Source organism: Capsicum annuum, chromosome 10 (genome assembly GCF_002878395.1).
Source record: "Capsicum annuum cultivar UCD-10X-F1 chromosome 10, UCD10Xv1.1, whole genome shotgun sequence".
NCBI lineage: Eukaryota > Viridiplantae > Streptophyta > Magnoliopsida > Solanales > Solanaceae > Capsicum > Capsicum annuum.
This window is the reverse complement of record NC_061120.1, coordinates 154,254,287-154,275,385: the sequence shown is the minus strand read 5'-3', so window position 1 is coordinate 154,275,385 and position 21,099 is coordinate 154,254,287.

The window sequence follows — 21,099 nt, the reverse complement described above, 5'->3', positions numbered from 1 at the left end:
TTCCGATCTGCGGCTCTGTTATTACATCAAAAATAAAAATTACAAGTTATCAAGATAATGCAAATACAGAAGTCCTATCTATGTAGCTTCTTTTGACTCTTGACTTGAGTCTCTGATGCTTTCAAAAAGTGACAAAATGTTTGATTTTCTTTTGGTTGAACTTTAGAATAGATACTTTCTCCATACAAAATTTGGTGTTGGATATGAACTCAAAAATTGACCATGTTCTATCAGTGATACTTCTGAATTTGAACCTGAATTTTAAAATCCTCACTCTATTCTCCAAGCGGGCTCCTGACTTACAATTTCTTTACCTTGTTGCTTGGCTTTCAGTTTCTTCACCCTCTTCTCTAGGCAGGATTCTGACTTTAATTTCCTCAGTTTGTTGACTTTCAATTTATTCACCCTGTAGGCTTCTGACTTACAATTTCTTCACTTTATTAACTTTTAACTTCTTCACCCTGTTCTTCAGGCGGGCTCCTGACTTATAATTTCTTCACCTTATTGACTTCCATTTTCTTCACCCTATTTTTCGAGTGGGATTATGACTTGTAGTTTCATCGCCCTATTCTCCTAGTGGGATCCTGACTTGGAATTTTGTCATCCTGTTCTCCTGGCAGGCTTCTGACTTTTAATTTCATCATCCTGTTCTCCGGGTGGGATCTCATTTTATAATTTCATCATCCTGTTCTTCGAGCGGGATCCTGACTTGTGATTTCATCACCTTGTTCTCTGGGTGGGCTCTCAACTTGCAATTTCCTCACCCTGTTCTCTAGGCGGGCTCCTGATTTTCTATTTCTTCACCTATTCTCCAGGTGGGCTCCTAAAATCAACACCAATACTATAACAGAAATTATCCCAAACAAAGATTATGATAAAGAAAGATTTCATTTTCCTGAAAAATGAGGGTCCAAAAATAAAGTTTCAAGTAACATGAATTAAATTTTGCCCCAGTTTATCATCAAAAAACTTTTGTGGGTGTCAAACCCAATCATAACTACTTGCAAAATACATAATGCAAAGGTGAATCAAGACTCTGATCAATAAATACATCTCCTGGGGATAAAATTAAATGACTAAGACTAACAAGGTGTCTTTTAGGAGTAAAAATGAGGAATTCCGACTAAAAAATGTGTCTTCTAGAGATAAAGGTTTAAGTTAGGAAGTGTGTCACCTGACAAAAGAAACTTTAAATGCCTTGACAAGAAAATGCATCTCCTAGGGGTTAAAAAAGGAATGAATTGACTAGAAAATGCAACTTCTAAGAGTGAAGTTCAATTTAGAAAGTACATCACCTAATAAATAAGACCTGAATTACCCAAATAAGGAGGTGCCTCTCTCAAGGGTTAAGTGGAAGGACTCGACTAGAAATTGCATCTTCTAGGTGTCAAGGCTTAAGTTAGGAAGTGCGTCACCTAACATTCATACCCAAACAAGGAAGTGTGTCTCCTAAGGGCCAAGTAGAATGACTCGATTAGAAAGTGAATCTTCTAGGAGTCAAGGCTTAAGTTAGGAAGTGAACCACCCAACAAGAGGAACTTGAATTACCCATACAAGGAAGTATGTCACCTAATGGTCAAGTGTAATGGCTCGAATAGAAAGTGCATCTTCTAGGAATCAAGGCTTAAGTTTTGAAGTGAAACACCTAACAAGAGAAAGTTGAAGTACCTTGACTAGGAAGTATGTCACCTAAGGGTTAAGTGGAATGACTAGACTAGAAATTGAATCTTCTAGAAGTCAAGGCTTAAGTTAGAAAGTGCGCCACCTAACAAGAGAAACTTTAATTACCCAGACAAGGAAGCGTGTCTCCTAAGGGTTAAGTAGAATGACTCGACTAGAAAGTGCTGCTTCTATGAGTCCAGGCTTAAGTTAGGAAGTTCAATACCTAACAACTGAAACTTGAATTAACCAGACAAAGAAGTGTGTCTCCTAAGGGTTCTATGATGATGAATTTAACTATAATTGTGATTACCAAAGCTGTGTAACAATATTGCCTCTTGAATTTATAGAAGTGAGAAATTGCAGCCCTTGATATTTAGGCTTTGAAATCCTTGTTGGAAAAGTAGCATGTGTTCCTATTTCATCAAAGAAAACTTATGAGTTTAAAATGTGGTGGCTGACTTACGGATTTGTCTTTTGCGGTGATTGCTTTTGCACTTATCCCATTTAATTTTGCTTCTAACTAATGGCATATGTCATTGACTTGTTGCACCATTGACCAAACTCAGATTATTACAAATAACTCTGAAACAAACACAGTATCTCCATTTTGCTATGTCTCAGTCAGATAAATCCTTTGAACTTGGTATTTCCACAAATCCCTAAACTTTCCTGTTGACAAAAAATTTCAGCATTCCTTGTTTCAATGTCACAATCATATTTCTTTCATGTGCTAGCCTTTTGTTTTGTTTTGTGCAATTGAAGAAGTTGGTAGAAAGTTTTGGAATTCTTTCTTGCTTGTTTTGACATAGACTTGACTCAAAGACACGAGAAAAAATGACAATGATTTTTCCTTTGGATAACTGACTTAAGAGAACAAAAATAAAAATATAGAGAAAAAGAAAAGACAATGAACGTCCCTTTGTTGAAAACAGACAAAAACAAATTGTCTGAAAATTACAATCAACTCTGATGATTATGACATGCATTTTGGATTAAGATACCTGATCTTTCCATCCAAACTGTTTATCAATTGTAGTTGAAGTAATGACCTTGAAACTGAGTTGCTTCTTTAGGCTCATTGCACTCAAAGACCTCATTCAGCTAGTGACGTTTTAAAGGATTTTCGCCAACAAGCCTCTTTCATTTTTTTTCTCAACTCACCATCTCCCTATGGCGTCCGTGAGGTTTTTCACTAGTGAGACTCTTATTTTCATTTCTCTCAGTTCACCATCGCCTTATGGTGTCCATGAGGATTTTCACCAATAAGACTCTCATTTTTATTGTTCTTATCTCACCATGGACTTGTGATGTTCGTGAGAGTTTTCAGTAATAAGAACCTCTCATTTTTATTTCTCTCAACTTGTAATCTTTATATGGTGCTCATGAGGATTTTCACCAATAAGACTCTATGAGACTTTCTCATTTTCATTTATCTTAACTCACAGTCGTCTTAGAGTGGCCATAAGGGTTTTCACCAATAAGACTCTCTTATTTTTATCTTTCTCAACTTACCATAACCTTACGGTGCCTGTGAAGGTTTTTACCAATAAGACATTTTTATTTTTCTTTTGATTCCACAAGTAGTACCTAAAATGCATCATGACATCCATTGTATACTTAGCCTTAATATTATTAAAGATTGATCTGAAGGTCTTTCTTTGGTTGTAACTTGGATTTTGAATAGGGTTATAAAGAAAGGATGACATAAGTCTCAAACGACACTTGAAGTGGGATAGGACTTATAACTTTTGAAATCGACTCAAAAAACAAAAATTAACTTATGCCCTAGTTTATTTTGACTGGGTAATTCTAAATTATTTATTTGGTTGGATCGAACCCATAGTAAGGCTGCCTATGTATCTTACCCCCAAAAGAGGAGGATTATGTCACACGTGGTTTCGACAACTTGTTATTTTGCTTGGTTTTTATTTGTTTTCTTCTTTTTATTAATCTACTCTTTTTCTCTTTGGAACCTTTCTGACTATATTTTTCTTGACACTCTTCTCTTTTCTTTCTTTTTGACACATTTCTCTCTTTTTTTTGGAACTTTTCTGGCTCTATTTTTTGCTTGACGCTTTTTCTTTTAAACCTTGCTGAATCTATCTTGATTCCAAAAGAGGGGTATGAGAGAAAAATAGAACTAAATCTCAAACGAGGTAAAGAAAGGATGACACAATGTTTGGATAGAAGAATGAAATGCCTTCGTCATATGATATCCTTAAAAATGCAAGAACATCACATGCAATATGAAAGTGGGAGATAAAAATCATTTATGACATTTTTTACAGCACTAACTTTAAGTGAACATAAACGTCACTACTTCTTCTAAACTTGTCCATCATATAACTCCACCTTTATTGTACATTCCTCACATCGAATGACCCATGCTTCCGTGAAGCTGATTTTCTTTATGTTCCCCTTGATATAGGATCGCACATCCACTGTTTAACCTAATTGAGATATGTATTTCAATTGATAACCAAGTTATTCTTGTGATTCTCAAAAATAATTACCTTAATTTTCAAAGAAGGCTTCAACTTAGTTACCAAATGTCTCAACACTCTACCTATTTTCCCAGATACTTTTTTCCTAACTTTACCTCTCTGATTCAATGTTTCATAATTGAATTAGATTTTAAGATCTGACTAAAAATTCTGTAAGCTGATATTACTAAAACCAACATAAAATAAACAGTAAGAAGAACACAAACAAACAACATAAAATAAAAAGGAAAAGGGACACTACATTTTGTTGAAAGAAAAGCTAGAAGAGTTTAAACATAAGAAACAACGAAACAAAACAAGATAAATCCCAAACTAAAACCGTGAAATAATTCGAATAATAGAAAAGAAAACAAAATAAACTACCAAAAATCCTTCCTATTAAGGAGAAGAGTGACTTTCCAACTGCTGAGCTTAACATCATAGCCACTGGTTTGCACATCAATATGACTAGATCTTTCTTCATTGTTAGTGTTCTTCACTATATCGATTTATCTTGAATCAAATTTTCTATTTCTTTTTTCAAAGCATGACAATCTTTAATACTATGACCCTGAACATCAAAATGATATGCACATCGTAAATAAGGACCAAAATTTCTTAACTGTGGGTCAGCAGTGTACCCAAAGAGAGGAGTGATCATGCCCCACTGTACCAATCTCTGGAATAAACTGTCATACAATTCCCCAATTAGTGTAAAACTATCCCTTGGTTTCTTTCTCATTTCATTGTTTGGATTTGATAAAAAATTAGTCCTAGAAGGGTTTTGGTATGTTTGTGGAGTTGAAGCATAACTCTGAGGAGTTGGTGTTCGCCATTATGGGTAAGAAAGGGGTTGAACATATATTTGTGCGCTATATACTAGATATAGAGGTAAGGGGAATGAAGTATACGAAATTTTGAGAGTGATTATATAGAGCTTGGGTATGGACTTGGGATTGAGACTGAGGGTAACAGTGACCTGGTCTTCTTTGACGTGCCCGATTTGTAGCTACAATAGCAGCTACATCTTTCTTATTCTTTTCCCTCCAATATTTTCTAAACCTTGTTGAATTGCTTGAGTAGTTGCTTTCAATACTTTAAAGTTAATATGCAATCAGTATTAATTCCATCCTCTATCATCTCTCTTATTTTAAAGACCTCAATAAATTACTTGCCTAATGTAGTAACAAGTTTTGATAATATATTTCTTCTTGTGCTTGAATAAACACCTCTACTATCTTGCTTTCTTTCAATGACATTTCATCCTAACAGCTTGTTCACGCCATCTAATCGCATACTCCCTGAAATTTTTAATACTTTTCTTCTTCATATTAGTTAGGAATTTCTCATCAGGAATTAGCTCCATATTATATTAAATTATTATACGAATACATTAGCCAAGTCATCCCAACTATTCCACTTATCGATGTCTTGATCAACAAACCATTCCGAAGCTAGACTTTAAAGACTCTCACCAAAATAAGTCATGAGTAATTCTTTCTTTAGTCCAACACCCCTTAGTTGTTTTCAATAACGTATCAAATGTGCTACGGGATCGTTGTGTCCATCATACATCTCAAACTTTGGCATCTTAATGCCAAGAGGGAGGTTAATACTTGGAAAAATGGATAAATCTTTATATGAGACATTTTTGTACCCCCAAGTCCTCGGAAGTTCTTCATAGCTAGTTCCAAACTTTTTAATTTTCTGGTCATTTTCTCTTGTTCTTCTGTCATAACAAGTTTTTCAGCATTAAGAGAAAATTCAGGTAGATGAGTGTAGCCATAAGGACCAGTCAATTTAAATGAAGAAAATGCATGGCTTAACTAATCTATTATCAAATAACTTTTTTCAAAAGATATTTACACAATTTTTTAATATTTTGATTTTGAATTTCATACAAAATTAAAACCTAAAATTTTCAAATAAAAATCTTTTTATATATTCAGATGAAGCAATATGTGCAAAGAACTAATCTAAAATGAAGAGAATCTTTTTTTGTTTCTTATCATTATTTTTAAAAATATTCACAAAAATCTTTTTGAATTTTCAATTCTGAATTTCATACCAAAATGAATCCTAAGACTATTAAAGAAAATCTTTTTGTATTTTTCTTTTTCAAGGCATATATGAAAACAACTACTCTAAATGAAGCGCAAATAATTTTTTTTCAAATTTTTAAAATAAGAATACCAAACCCAAGAAGGATTGCCTACGTATCTCACTCCTAAAAGAGGAGAATCAGGTTTATATAACCGATTAAACCTTGACTTGAGAGACATAACTATAAACAAATGATGAAAACCGTCAATAAAATCTTTTTTGATTTTTCAATTTGACACTTCACATAAAAATGACACTAACAACTATGAAAAGGAAATCTTTTTGTATTTTCAGAGAAAATTGTTCTAAAATAACACACCAACAAAAATAAAATATTTTTGAATTTTTCGACATAGAAAGACATCAAAACACTAAAAGAAAAATCTTTTTGGCATTTTCACTATATGACATGTACAAAATTTTTTTAGATGTTTTATTTTTTGATAAATTGAGTGTAAAAGATAAAAATATCTTTTTGAATTATTTGATTGTGGAAAACAAAACCATAAAGATCTCATATGAAACTCTATTTTTTTACTCACTTTTTTTTTAATTTTCCCTTTTTTTTCAAACTTCTCCTTGTTTAAACATCCGTTTTTCTTTAATTCTAGCACATGTTTTCCTCAAATTAGTCTATCAGATAACCCTGTTACCCTCAAAGATGCAATAATTAGCACGTAGGGATGATTTAGGGGTGATTCTCCTATAAAGGACCAAGCGGATCCTTCTAGGTATCAATATGATGCAGAAAAGCATGACCTAAAGGCTGAACTAGGCTGAGATCTACTAACAAGACTGTTCGGGGAAGCGTATAGTCGATAGCAGCTATGATAGCTTTTCACCCCACTCCATATACCTAACGAATCCCCCCACCTAAAATAAGGATGAATGAACGAAATTTCGTGTACACACGTGTACTAAGGGACTTGTTGAGAAAAAATAACTCGGGTAATGTAAATAATGACAGATATAAAATGGTAAAAGATAAGGAAAAGCTTTAAATAAAAAGTATGTAGGTATCAAACAATGATAAGACAATAACACAAATGATAATAAAAATAAAATATCTACACACCTATAGTGCCAAACTAAGCCGATAAAACTCAATAATGAAGCTCGAATTCTAAAAATTCCGAGCTGAGTTGCCAGAGCTGTCACACCTTTTTTTTAACCCAAAAAGAATACTTGATTTTAAGTTTGAAAAGGTTTTATTATTAAAGTGACTAAAAGTGGAAAAAAATTTGAAAAGGATTTTTTACAATCAAACTCAGAGTCTCCACTTAACATAAATCTTTGTGCCAAGTCATTTTTGAAAATTCTTTTTCACAATAATTTTTGACTCCTTAAAGTTGATGCACAAATAGATATTCCGATTAAGGAATTCTTTTGACCGAAGGGAAGGTGTTAGGCATCCCTCGGTCTCGTGGTTAGACCACGGTCTCTTCATGGAGTATATTGGCTATTATGACACTATGGAATGTATAAACCAACAAAACATATAGACAAGAAAACAAACAACTAAACAATTAAAATCCAAACAAATAGTGTGTAGTCCAATTACTATAAATCAAAATAAAAATACTGAAATGGAAAACCTAAATTATTCTAACTAATCCTACACTGAGATCCATCTGACGTTTCGGTCCTTGATCACATATCATCTTCAAGTACAGCTCTCTCAAGGCATTCCCCAAATAAATCAATACAAATAACCTTGGGGTATTCCCGGGCCAATGAGTGCAATTGATTCAAATTCGATAAAATAAAAATCATTCAACAAAACATTCAAACATTCGATAATAAAAAATCCCTAAATTTTCCTAACTAAACTTTTTGTCTACCCATTTGACCTATTATGATACTATTGAGTGCAAATTAATAGCAAACAACCAATTAACGAAACCACTTGCCTTATGAATCAAAATTATCAATATTCACCTTTATTAGTTTTTCAATTCCATCCTAAACAACTGATTTTAATTACCAAATGAGATATCATTTTATCACACAATCTATAATTAAGGGAACCAACAACGAAACAGCGTGAACAAATATTCAACACCAACAAGGATCAACTAACACCCACTGTTTAATTAAATGCACCAAATATAATAAACAATGAAATGAAAAGAGGGAGAGAATAGAGTTGGACCATAATTTGGAGATTTTGAAATTTAATATTACTCTAATGAAAAGATGGAACCCGCAATCAGAGACCTTGAGTTGTAGCTCAATACGAATCCAAATCGACAACTTTGACATAAACTTTATTTTGTCCAAACCCGATTGTTTTCCAGTGAGATTTGGTAGTGGAGCTATTAGTTGGCTTTAACCCGAAGTTGAGATCTGGCCGAAGTTCAAATAGAAATAGTGTTTCTGGTACTTTAATCAGATTGAATCAATATAATTTGAAGCTTATAGTTATTTTCCAATGATACTTCACCGAAATCAATTCAAATGGTGTCGGTTTGAGCTGGTGGACTTATTTTTTGATAAAGAAGGTTTCGACAAGATATCTCCAGCGACAATCAATCTTACCAATCTATTTTCTCTCATCTTCTCACTCTCTCACCTTTTTCAAACTCTTAATTTTTCTCTCTTCCTTATGTTCTCTCTCAATCTGTTTCTATGACCTCTCTCTCTTTTTTAATTTTTCTCCAATTTTCTAATCTCTCCGTTCATTGATTCTTTTCTCACCCTTTTTAATTTTCTCTAACTTTTTCACCACTCCCCTTTCACATTTTCTCTATTTATTTCTCCCTCTCACTCTCTCACCTCTTTTGAACTCTCTCACAATTCTCTCTTACATTTCTCTCCTGATCCCTCATTATTTTCTAACTATCTGTATGTGTGCACATCCATGGAAAAATGGAGTGGTATTTGTTAAGCTATATATAGTGTGTGAATTGTATTATGTGTGTATGTAATCTATGAGTCTTTTTTAAGATGTGTGTATATGGAGAATATGTATATGTCAGTTTGTATTGTTAGTGGAAAAAATAGAGGAGCTTATGGGTTTGTTCAGTCTGTCAGTGAGAAGTGAAAGAAAAGGTGATGTAGGATGTGGTAGAGGAGTACGTGGATAGGGGTGGGGGTAAGAGGGTATATGGAGGGTGTAAGGTGGAGTGGTGAGTTGTCTAATTTTAATAGGGAAAGTGGTTATTTTTTGTCTTTGCATGACAAAATTATGGAATGGACTGGGATTCATAGTAAGGTAAGGTCAATGGGTAAAAATTGACTCTTGAGAGGGGCAAAATTATGTGTCTACAACATGTACAAAATATTAAAACTGTGTTTGGAGTATTTGTCTACCTGAAATGGAATTTAAATTGATGATTTAAATTGAAGTGTATGAAGTTTTGGTGATTGACATAATAGTTGAAACAAGTTAGTTGAAGTGGTCTACTGATATGCATAGTCAAGGTGATACAAGTCCACTACCAAAGTCCATTGATACATGAAGACAAATAACACTTGGGTTCAGAAATGGATAAGGTAAAGTAGTTGATAAGCTCAAAGTGTTGATCATGTGTGCTAAAGAATAGTTTGAGTTAGATTACAACACTTGAAGATAAAAGTGGTTGAGCTAAAGTAAGAGTTCTACTTGAAGAGGGAGTTTTACTTTACAACAAACTCAAAAGAGTTGAGAGCTTTAATCAAGATAGAAGACTTATCTGTTGAAGTACTCTTTGAAGAGTTGATGTTAAACAGAGCTAGTGACTCACGTAGTCACTTATGCACTTATAAAAGACAAAGACAATAGGCAAATTAACTTGGTTGTTTCAAAGGTTAAGGAAACACGTAATTGAACCTGTTTTTATTACTTAAAAGATAAGGTGACTTTGATTTTATATATTATGTTGGTTCTTTAGTTGTAATGTCTATGTAATTTTACTCTCAGTGAAGTATAAACTGAGTCAGGATCACTGTCTTTAAGTTGGGGAACTCGAAGACTTGGGAACACATACCTTTGGAGGTTTGTGTATTTTTGTAGAAGTAGGAATTAGACTTTATAATTTCTTGATTATAGAATTCTTGTAATTTGCAGTTTATTGAGGCTCAATGTATATTAAAAATAGTGGGTTTTTATACCTTTTTGAGTCGGGTGTTTTCCACGTCAAAATCATTGTACTTACTATTTTAGCTCTATTGAAATACATTACGAAACCTGTTTCATTGATGGGAAACTATTAAGCAAAAATAAGTAAATCAGTAGGTCTAATACTCTATCATTAGTATCAAGTGAGGTTATCTTAAATAAGGTTACTAAGATAATGTCATCATGACTAATTGTAATACCCCGCATGTTTCTAAGCTAGGAAGTGAATAAATATTCCTACGTATGATATCTCCTATCCTATGATTCATACTTGAGTACATGACTTACAATGAATATCCTAGTGATAGGATAACTTATGATGCATTAAGCATGTTCATATGAGTCACTCAAGGTAATACAAGCTAAGAGTTTTTGAATCCATCAAGTTTTAGTGTTCGATTTTCCAAGGGTCATCTTTGAAAGAGTATAAATCAATGTTAATGTAGTATTTTGGATAATTTAGACCAATCAAATTTTAGAAAATTGAATAAGCTTTCCAACGATAACAATTTTGCCTTAATCCAATACTCGGATGAAAAGTTATGCCCATTTTTGTGAGAGAGTAAGGATAGGCGATTAGTTAGGCGCCGCCCAACCCAAACATAGGAGATTGGTTAGGCGCCGCCCAACCTAGCTTAGGAAATCACTTGGGCGCCGCCTAAGTCAGTTCCAGGTGCCAAAATAATCCATTTTGAGTTATTTTAAGGGTAATTAAGTCTTTTAACACTTCTTGCACGTCCCTAAACTTAACCCTACGAAATATATAGCTTCTAAACATATTACAACCCTATTATCATCTCAAAGCTCATCATCCAAGAGCACTAAAAGAGAAAAATAACTAGGGTTGCGTAACTAAGCTTGAAGATCCGATTTCAAGGAAATTTCTTCGTCAATCATCAAGAATCTTCCTTCTAAGTTATGCGTGCGTTGATTTATGGATCCCTTTCATCCGTAAAGCTCAAAAACCCTCTTTTTCATTATAAAGTATGATTTATATATATTATTGGGTGTTGATGATCATGTTGTTGATATTGGGTGATTCCCAAGATGGAATCCTTATATGTTTTTTTGAATTTCATGATATCATATGAGTTGGAAACATGTAAATTTGGTTGTTAATGATGTATAATTTGATGATTTCACCTATGCTTAAGATGTGCATGTAAGGTGTTTGATAAAATGCCTAAGAAACTAGAAATCATGCAATATAGCTAAATTGTGACTAAGTGAAGGATTCATGATATGCCCTTATGTTCCAATGACTTCTATGTTGATAATGTGCCTTGTAAATGTTGTTGGAATATTCATGAATTATTCTTATGAGATTATGCTAACCATCCTACTGTGAGTAGGATAGTCACTCATAGGCTATCCTTACCCGTGGCACGGTGTTGACACCCTTCCAGTCGGGGTAGAGATTGGACCCCAGCTTAGCCATAATGGCATACATGGGCTATGTCGGTTAAATGCTACTTCCCATAGTTTCAGTATCAGTCTCAGTAATAGAACTCAGGGTGTTCTTCAGATTTCAGTATATATAGGACTGTCAGATACAGTCGTCCATGTTAACAGTTTTAGTATCAGTCATGACAGTTATCAGTAAACCATGTATTAGCTTACAGGTCCTACTATCGCGTATTCAAGGTCCCAGTTTTTATATATGTGTGTTTGCACTCCCACGTTCATATTAGTCAGTTAGTGTTGTTCATGCATGAAACCCTTTATGTTCAGCCTACCTTCTTCCAGGCTCTAAATCTCAGGGCAGTGTTAGCAGTGCCCGAACGAATCCCCTTTGTCAGACTTATGGTAAGAACCACAAAGGCATTTACAGAGTCGGTAGTGATGTCTATTTTGGTTGTGGTAAGCTATGCCACAGGATTAGGGAGTGTCTGTAGTCAAGTCTTCAGGGTTAGAAAAATCATTCTACAGCTTAGTCCAGTCGCCTGAACCAGCACGATGCCATTTTCAGTGCTACCAGTGGGCAACGCCCAAATAGACTCTATGCTCTTCAATTCCAACAGGATCAGGAAAATTCTCCTGATGTCGTTACTGGTATGTTACAGATTTTCAATATTTATGTTTATGCTTTGCTAGACCCAGGTGCATCTTTGTCTTTTATTACTTCATACATAACAGGCGATTTCAGAATTAGTCCCGAAGTCCTTGCAGAGCCCTTCTCAGTCTCTACCCTACTGGGTAAAACCATCATAGCCCAGCAGGTATACAGGAACTGCCTGGTTATGATATCTCAGAAATCCACGTTAGCAGATTTAGTGGAGTTAGAGATGACTAATTTTGATGTCATTCTCGGTATGGATTGGCTTCATTCCTATTATGTCACAGTCGACTGTAGAAATAGGATAGTTCAGTTTCAGTTCCTGAATGAGCCCGTCCTAGAGTGGAAGGGTAGCATTTCAGGGTTCAGGGGTTAACTTTTTTCCTATCTTCGGGCAAGGAAAATGATTTCTAAGGGGTGTGTGTATCATCTCGTGCATGTTTAAGATTCTATTTCTGAATATCCCAGCCTCGAAATAGTCCTTATTATTAATGAATACTCAGATGTCTTTCCCGAAGATCTTCTAGGTATTCTTCCCGAAAGGGAAATAGACTTTGACATAGACCTTCTTCAAGATACTCAACCTATTTCTATTCTGCCATATAGAATGACACTAGCAGAACTCAAGAAACTGAAAGATCAGTTGAAGGATCTCTTAGATAAGGGATTCATCAGACCCAGAATTTCCCCATGGGGTGTGCTAGTATTATTTGTGCGCAAGAAAGATAGTTCTCTCAGGATGTGTATTGATTACCATCAACTTAACAAGGTCACGGTCAAGAACAGATATCCTCTTCCCAGGATTTATGATCTATTCGACCAACTTCAGGGTGCCAGTTAATTCTTCAAGATAAACCTCAGATCAGGCTATCATCAGCTCAGAGTTAGAGAATGTGACATTTTAAAGACAGCTTTCCGTACTCGGTATGGTCACTTTAAATTTTTAGTCATGTCATTTGATCTTACCAATGCCTCTGCAGCTTTTATGGATTTGATGAACCGTGTGTTCAAAAAGTACTTGGACATATTTGTCATATTCTTCATAGATGATATTCTGGTCTATTCTCGCACAGAGCGTGATCACGCAGACCATCTCACGATTGTTCTTCAAATTCTTAGGGATCACCAATTATTCGCTAAGTTCAGCAAGCGCGAATTTTGGCTAAGATCAGTAGCATTCCTTGGCCATATTATTTCCAGTGATGGAATTAGAGTAGATCCTTAGAAAACCGAGGCAGTAAGAAACTAGCCCAGACCCGTATCTCCATCAGATATTAGGAGTTTCTTGGGTTTGGCTGGCTATTATAGACAGTTTGTTGAGGGATTTTCTTCTATTGCATCTCCCATATCCAGATTGACTCAGAAGAAGATTAAGTTTCAATGGTTAGATTCATGCGAGAAAAGATTTCAAGAGTTGAAGACTCGACTCACCTCTGCTCCAGTTCTAGCTATTCTAGATGGTTCATACGGTTTTGTAGTCTATTGTGATGCATCCAGAGTGGGTTTAGGTTGTGTCCTCATGCAGCATGGTAAGGTCATAGCCTACGCCTCCAGACAGTTAAAGCCACATGAGAAGAATTATCCTACTCATGATCTTGAGTTAGCATCGGTAGTTTTTGCGTTAAAGATTTGGAGGCATTATCTCTATGGATTTTATGTAGAGGTCTTCAAAGACCATAAAAGCCTCCAGTATGTCTTTTCCCAGAAAGATCTCAATCTTCGCTAGAGAAGGTAGTTAGAGCTCTTGAAGGATTACAACATGAGTCTTCTTTATCATTCGATTAAGGCCAATGTTGTGGCCGACCCTCTCAGTCAACTCTCCATGGGTAGTATTTCTCACGTTGAGGATAGTAAGAAAAAGATAGCTCAGTAGATCCATCAGCTTGCCATACTAGGCGTTCGCTTAGTCGATTCTTTAGAGGGTGGTTTATATGTTCATAGTAGTTCAGAGTCATCTCTAGTTTCTGAGGTAAAAGAGAAACAAGACAGGGATCCTAGCCTTGTCAAGCTCAAAGAGTTAGTTCAGAATCAAAAAGTCGAGGTTTTCTCCCAAGGGGGAGATGGTGTGCTTCGTTGCTAGGGTCGTCTATGTGTTCCTGGTGTAGATGAATTAAGGCAGTGAATTCTTGTAGAAGTGCATGGTGCACGATAATCTATTCATCCAGGGGCCACTAAGATGTACCGCGACATGCGGGAGATCTATTGGTGGAAAGGGACGAAAAGAGATGTTGCAGAGTTTATGGTGAAGTGCTTTACATGTCAGCAGGTTAAGATAGAGCATAAAAAACCTAGTGGTTCCATGCAAGAGTTCACCATTCTTACTTGGAAGTGGGAAGAAGTTAATATGGACTTCGTGACAGGTTTGCCTAGAACTCGTCGTCAGCATAATTCAGTCTGGGTCATTATAGATAGAATGACCAAGTTAGCTCATTTTGTTCTTGTTCATACTTCTTATTCCACCAAGGATTATGCCAAACTCTATATCAGGGAGTTAGTGAGGTTACACGGTCTTCCATTATCTATCATCTCAGACAGAGGTACCCAGTTCACTTCTCACTTTTGGAAAGCATTCCAAAAGGGTCTCGGTACCCAAGTCTATCTCAGCACAACATTTCATCCTCAGACAGATGGTGAAGCATAGAGGACCATTCAGACTCTTGAAGATATGCTAAGGGCGTGTACAATTCACTTCCAAGGAAGTTAGGACGACCACTTGCCTTTGATTGAGTTTGCATACAACAATAGCTATCATTACAGTATTCAGATGGCTCCATTCGAAGCTCTCTATGGTAGGATATGTAGATCTCCGATTGGTTGGTTTGAAGTTAGTGAGGCCTCAATCATAGGTCCTGACTTAGTATTATATGCCTTAGAGAAAGTTCAGTTGATCAGAGAGAGACTCCGGGCTGCTCCGAGCCGATAGAAGTCTTATGCAGATGTTCATAGAAAGGATCTCGAGTTTGAGGTCAATGACTATGCCTATCTTAAGATCTCTTCTATGAAAGGAGTGAAGAGGTTCGGAAAGAAAGGAAAACTTAGTCCCCGGTATGTCGGTCCCTTCAGAATTCCTTGTCGCTTCGGCAAGGTAGCTTATGAGCTTGAGTTGCCTTCAGATTTAGCCTCAGCCTATCCAGTCTTCCATGTCTCTTTGGTAAAGAAATGCATAGGTGACCCAGCAGTTGTTGTCCCTATTCAGAGCATCGACATTCAGAATAGTCTCTCCTATGAAGAGATTCCAGTCAAAATCTTAGATTATCAGACTCGTAGATTGAGGAACAAAGAAGTCCCTCTAGTCAAGGTTCTTTGGCGGAATCAGTCTCATGAGGGAGCTAATTAGGAAGCAAAAGCAGATATGCGTACCAAGTATCCTCACCTCTTCCCCACCAATTCAGATCAAGATCAAGGTAACAGTTCTCCTTAATCTTATTTAGTTTCACGTTCATGTTTCCAGTATAAACTTAGTACCTATTAACCGTTTCACACTCAGTCATGCATTCATGTGTCAGTTGTCCGTGCATCAGATAAGCATGAGTTCAGTGTGTTTAGCATGTTAGTCATGAGATCAACTTTCAGTTCTTCATGTTCAGTTTAGGTTCTATTGTTTTGTATCCCTTCTCAGTAAATTCACATTCGAGGACGAATGTTCCCAGGGGGAGATATTGTAATAGCCCGCATGTTTCTAAGCTAGGAAGTGAATAAGTATTCCTACGTATCAAATCTCCAATCTTGTGATTCATACTTGAGTACATGACTTACAATGAATATCCTAGTGATAGGATAGCTTATTAAGCATTAAGCATGTTCATATGAGTCACTTAAGGTAATACAAGCTAAGAGTTTTTGAATCTATCAAGTTTTAGTGTTTGATTTTGCAAGGTTCATATTTGAATGAGTATAACTCAATGTTAATGTGTAATTTTGGCTGATTTAGGACTACTAAATTGTAGAGAATCGAATTATCTTTCCAACGATACCAATTTTACCTTAATCCAATACCCGAGCGAAAAGTTATGCCCATTTTTGTGAGAGACAGTAAGGATAGGCGATTGGTTAGGCGCCGCCCAACCCAAACATAGGTGATTGGTTAGGCGCCGCCCAACCTAGCTTAGGAAATCACTTGGTTGCCTCCTAAGTTAGTTCCAGGTGCCAAATATACTCCGTTTTGAGTTATTTTAAGGGTAATTAAGTCTTTTAACACTCCTACACGTCCCTAAACTTAACCCTACAAAATATATAGCTTCTAAACATATTACAACCCTATTATCATCTCAAAGCTCATCATCCAAGAGCACTAAAAGAGAAAAAAAACTAGGGTTGCGTAACTAAGCTTGAAGATCCGATTTCAAGGAAATTCCTCCGTCAATCATCAAGAATCTTCCTTCTAAAGTATGCGTGAGTTGATTTATGGACCCCTTTCATCCATAAAGCTCAAAAATCCTCTTTTTCATTATAAAGTATGATTTCTATATTATTGGGTGTTGATGATCATGTTGTTGATATTGGGTGATTCCCAAGATGGAATCTTTATAAGTTTTTTTGAATTTCATGATATCATATGAGTTGGAAACATGTAAATTTGGTTGTTCATGGTGTATAATTTGATGATTTCACCTATGCTTAAGATGTGCATGTAAGGTGTTTGATAAAATGCCTAAGAAATTAGAAATCATACAATATAGCTAAATTGTGACTAAGTGAAGGATTCATGATATGCCCTTGAGTTCCAATGACTTCTATGTTGATAATGTGCCTTGTAAATATTGTTGGAATACTCATGAACTATTCTTATGATATTATGCTATGTTTACTTGCAAATCCTACTTATGAACAAGATGTATGATAACTATGCAATCCATATGAACTTCCATGCTATTGGTATGTGTTGCCAATATGATTATGCAATGAACATGATATTAATATTGTGCAAGTACTTCCATGTGATATGAAATCCTTTCCATGCAATACGTTGTTGATAACCATGCTTAGTATGAGATCCCTACTTATGATATTATAAATTATGGACTCTACTCTTATGATCAAGTTAGTCATGTGTGTTAGTTTCCTTCCATCGAGTCCTGGGGGTACTTGTACTCGAAAACTATAGCTGTGTGCCTAGATCCATGTCATGTTTCACGATATCCAAACTCAAGCTATGATTCCATAGACTTCAGTCAGTCATGTGACTCAGGAAAACCTCATGATCTTAGTCAGTTGTCAGATATTAGTAACATTTCGCTAGTCAATGGAATTCAGTAAGATTAAGTCATGCACAGTCAGTTATTCATGTCCAGTCCCTCCAGATGAGAGTAGAGGTTAGCACCGAGTGAACCCAAGGATGGGAACTCACCCGCCAGTTCAGGGTGTGATTCTTAGTAGTCATCCTTGTGTTTCAGAACTACGTAGCCAGCGTAGGTTGAGACATCTTAACCCGTCAGATTAGGGTTGATGAGGTGGCTTAACCCATTAGTTTAGGGTTCCCACCGTTCTCATTGAGTACCCGTCAAATAAGGGTCACTCACAGGCTATTCTTAGCCGTGGCATAATATTGACACTCCTCCAGTCGGGGCAGAGATTGGACCCCAGCTTAGCCATAACGGCATACATGGGGTATGTCGGTTACACACTATTTCCCACAGTTTTAGTATCAGTCTCAGTAAAAGAACTTAGGGTGTTCTTCAGATTTTAGTATATACAGGACTGTCAGATACAGTCGTCCATGTTATCAGTTTCAGTATCAGTTATGACAGTTATCAGTAAACCATGTATTAGCTTATAGGTCATGCTATCACGTATTCAAGGTCCCAGTTTCTATATATGTGTGTTTGCACTCCTACGTTCATATTAGTCAGTCAGTGTTGTTCTTGTATAAAACTCTTTATGTTCAGCCTACCTTCCTCGTATACTCAGTATTCCAGTTGTGCTGACTCATTTTCGATATGGTGCTTTCTTTTCATGTTACACCATAGGTTTCGAGACATGAGCTCCAGCCCAGCAGTAGCGGCAGCATTCCAGTCGCAGAGACACAGTGAGTCCTCATTGATTCGAGGACAATATGATTTGATTTATTTATTTATTTCTTCAGTTCAGTTTTACAGAGTTAGTTGGAGATATGTTCCTTCAACTCCTTATTCAGATAGTTTAGAGGCTTTTATATTTATGTTCAGATTTACGTTCAGATTGAGTTATTTTGGGTATTTTCACCGACATAATTGTATTCAGTTGAACCTTATGGCCTTACAGTTCTATGTATTCTGCATTGTTATTTCATGATTTGCAGTATACAGGTACAGATAGCAGTCATGGGTTAGCTTGTGGTCCCTTAGGTTTATGAGCACCGTGTAGAATTCTGATTTAGCAAATTGGGGTGTTACATTAATTCTGTACCACCTACTGGTCACAGTAAGGGACAATCAACTACTATACCTCCGCTCTTTCAGGGCTCTCATTTTATCTGGTGAAAAGCTTGAATGAAAATATTTATTCAGGAAGAAGACTATGATAGTGGGATAGGATCACTGATAAACCAACTATTCCCATAAAAATAGTTGATGAAGTTTCAAGTCAAGAAAGTGAGAAATAAATTTACTATTGAGGATCTGATTGCATTGAAAAGAGAGGAAAGGCCAAAAGCATTTTGGTGTGTGTACCGGGTCCTGCTGAGTACAATAAAGTATTCAACTACCCCACTGCTAAACAAATCTGTAATGCATTGGTAAATGCATACGAGGGCATCTCTCAAGTGAAAAAATTTAAAATTGCTCTACTCTTCATTGAATATAAGGCTTTCAAAACGAAAGACAATGAATCTCTTCATGAAATAATGACAAGATTGACATCTTAGACAAATGAATTAACATCTTTATAAAAGGACATCTCTATTGAGAAAAAGGTAGAAAAATTATTAAGGGTTCTACCTAAGTCTAAATGAGAAGTTACTGCAATTAGAGAAGCAAAGGATCTCACTAGGATGGCCGTAGATGAATTAGTTAGAAACTTAAAACTTATGAAATCCAAATAGATGAAGTCAAGAAGGTTGAAGCTGCACTTGAGAAATCCCTAGCCTTGAAGGCATCTGATAGTTATAAGGTGATTGAACTGGATGAGGAACAAGTTGCATTCATAACCAAGAACTTTAGTAAATTATTCAAAAAGAATAAAGAAAAAAGTAGCAAAAAGCATTCCAATGATAATCCCACTGGATGGTACAAATATGTTAAGACTGATTACCAAATTAGGACTGTCCCATCTAGGAAATCTAGTAAGGTAAAGAAAAAGCTGAAAAGGAATTGAAAGAAAAGGCTAAGAAAAAATGAGAAGGAAGAATATACTATGGTAGCTATTTGGGGATCTGATTCAGATGAATCAGATGAAGAAGAGGTTGATGAAATCACTCTCATGTCCATTATAAATTCAAACATGGAAGAAAAAGATGGAACTTCTAAGGTAAGTATTCTTGAAATTAAAGAAAAGTTACATTTATTTTCCAAAAGAAAACTTGTTTCCTGGATGAGTACTTTAATTGATGATTTCAAAGAATTATCTTCTGGTAGGGATGGAATATTCAGCAGTCTTGCAAGTCTAAAATTTGACTTTATTGATCTAAAAGCTTGTAAGAAAACTATTGAAAAGGAAAACAACTCTCTCAAGGAACATGTTGGCCAACATGATTCTTTAAACCTGACTCTCAAGTCTGAAATCTTAAAATGAACACTTTCAAAAAAAGGGAAAAAGGTTAGAAGTAAGGCATAAGAAAGATTGAGTTAGTATTGACCAAGATTAAAAATGAATGTTTTTGTAAAAATAAAAAGGTGAACAGATTAAGACAAGAAGTCTCTAAACTAAAACTTGATCTTAAAAGAGTAAATAGGTGGACAAACTCCTCAAGAATTGTCCAGTAGTTGAGTGAAAAAACCCATAGTGAAAGGGATGGATAGGGGTTGTACAAAAGTTCTAGTGCTACAAAGGACTTGTGTTATATATATGGAAATCAAGGATGCCCAACCACTAAATGTCTAGTTACTGCTAAGAGCAAGTCTAGGAGCACAAACCTAGCAAAGAAATCTAACTCCATGTTAGCATAGACTAACTGAAAGAAAAACAAAACTATTCGGAGGAACGGGCCACACAACCTATTGCCTCTATGAGCTAGAAGAAATCTTATTCACCTTTTTACTTATAAGAATGAATTCAAGTTTGTTTGGGTTCCTAAATATGAACTCTAATTTTTTTTTGCGGGTGAGAGTGAAAGAAAACAAGAAGCACTACTACTTGTTCAATATACATAGTTGGTAATAAGAAAAATTTTCTTTCACTCTCTAAGATAAATAAAGGGAGAGTATTATTTGGCAATGGAAAAAAGTATTGTTACTGGAGTTGGAAAGATTGGCACATCTGAATCAATAGCACTGGAAGATGTCTACTTGTGGAAGGATTGAAGAACAACTTGCTCAATGATAACGCATAAGCTACATCTTCACTCCAAAGGTTATGCGATCGTTGTCAAAATATAGTAACCCAACAAAGGTTGGGGTCGAATCCTAATGTAATAGGGAATGGGCTGAAAATCTATCTCGAACTTATTGAAATCGCTAGGCAGTGTAAAAAAAAGTAAAAAATGGGATTTGTAGCAACTAGATAAAAGTAACAAGGCTTGGTTTCTTTTGATTGTAAACAACCTAAGATGAACACTAGGTTTG